Source organism: Nanorana parkeri, unplaced genomic scaffold (genome assembly GCF_000935625.1).
Source record: "Nanorana parkeri isolate BGI_ZX_2015 unplaced genomic scaffold, ASM93562v1 scaffold1425, whole genome shotgun sequence".
NCBI lineage: Eukaryota > Metazoa > Chordata > Amphibia > Anura > Dicroglossidae > Nanorana > Nanorana parkeri.
In genome coordinates, this window is record NW_017307693.1 from 64,274 (window position 1) to 65,736 (window position 1,463).

Below are 1,463 nucleotides of genomic sequence, written 5' to 3' on the forward strand. Positions count from 1 at the left end.
CCTCACACCCCGCCCCCCCCCCTCCCCCCCACTAAAACTAACAGGTGAATGCTGTTTGATTCACACAGAACGAATGTACGTGAAGTGTCACTGGACGAATACCTGTGCAATTTCTTTTTTATAAATAGACCCCTTTAGGTCAGATATGAATCTATAACATTCTCTGTATTATTATCGCTCGTATCTCTCCAATGTGTTTATTTCTTTGGTGTATATTACAGTCATTGTGACTTTATAATATGTATTTATGCAAATATCTCGCAGAACTATTTAATTTATTATTGTTATTATTTCATTGATTTACATTTTTATCATTATTTAAGTTGGAGGCAAATTGCGGCCAATCGAATCTGCGCCTTTTATCTTTACTTACTTCCTACCGGTTCACAATATCCTCGTCCGTCAGCGCGTCAGGTCGGCGTTACACTGGAGTTTCTCTTGTCACAATGTTTCCTCGTACGGATCTCTTCCGGTTACAAAGATTCCGAGCCGGCGCCCAGGGCGTCAGGTCGGCGTTACGTTGTAGTTTCTCTTGTCACAATGTTTCCTCGTACGGATCTCTTCCGGTTACAAAGATTCCGAGCCGGCGCCCAGGGCGTCAGGTCGGCGTTACGTTGTAGTTTCTCTTGTCACAATGTTTCCTCGTACGGATCTCTTCCAGTCACAAAGATTCCGAGGCCGGCGTCGGCGCCCCGGGCGTCAGGTCGGCGTTACGTTGTAGTTTCTCTTGTCACAATGTTTCCTCGTACGGATCTCTTCCGGTTACAAAGATTCCGAGCCGGCGCCCAGGGCGTCAGGTCGGCGTTACGTTGTAGTTTCTCTTGCCACAATGTTTCTTCATATGGATCTCTTCCGGTTACAAAGATTCCGAGCCGGCGTCGGCGCCCCGGGCGTCAGGTCGGCGTTACGTTGCAGTTTCTCTTGTCACAATGTTTCCTCATACGGATCTCTTCCGTTTACAAAGATTCAGAGGCCGGCGTCGGCGCCCCGGGCGTCAGGTCGGCGTTACGCTGCAGTTTGTCTTGTCACAATGTTTCGTCGTACAGATCTCTTCCGGTTACAAAGATTCCGAGACGGCGTCGGCGCCGCGTGACATTTTCTATCCATCGACGCCGATTTCTTAGATACAATTTATCATGAATACATATTGAACGTTTTGGGGGTTTTCTTTGCAATTTGGTGCTACTGTTACAAGCTGGGCCGGTCTCTACGAAGGTCATGTGACGCTCGCGGTCGATCGTTCCCGTGCCTCCAAGAACCAGCAATTTAATTTTTCTTGTTTGCCTTCGTTATGGTGGACGAGAGAAGATCGTTGGGTCACCTGACACGGATACGGCACAGCTGGTGGATGGCATGGGAGCGCGATCAACGCTTCTTTTAACCAGAAAACATCACCACCCAAAAAAATTTACACGAGACAAATTGATGTAACAAAATTTAACAAAATTGGCTCAGCTCTGTAC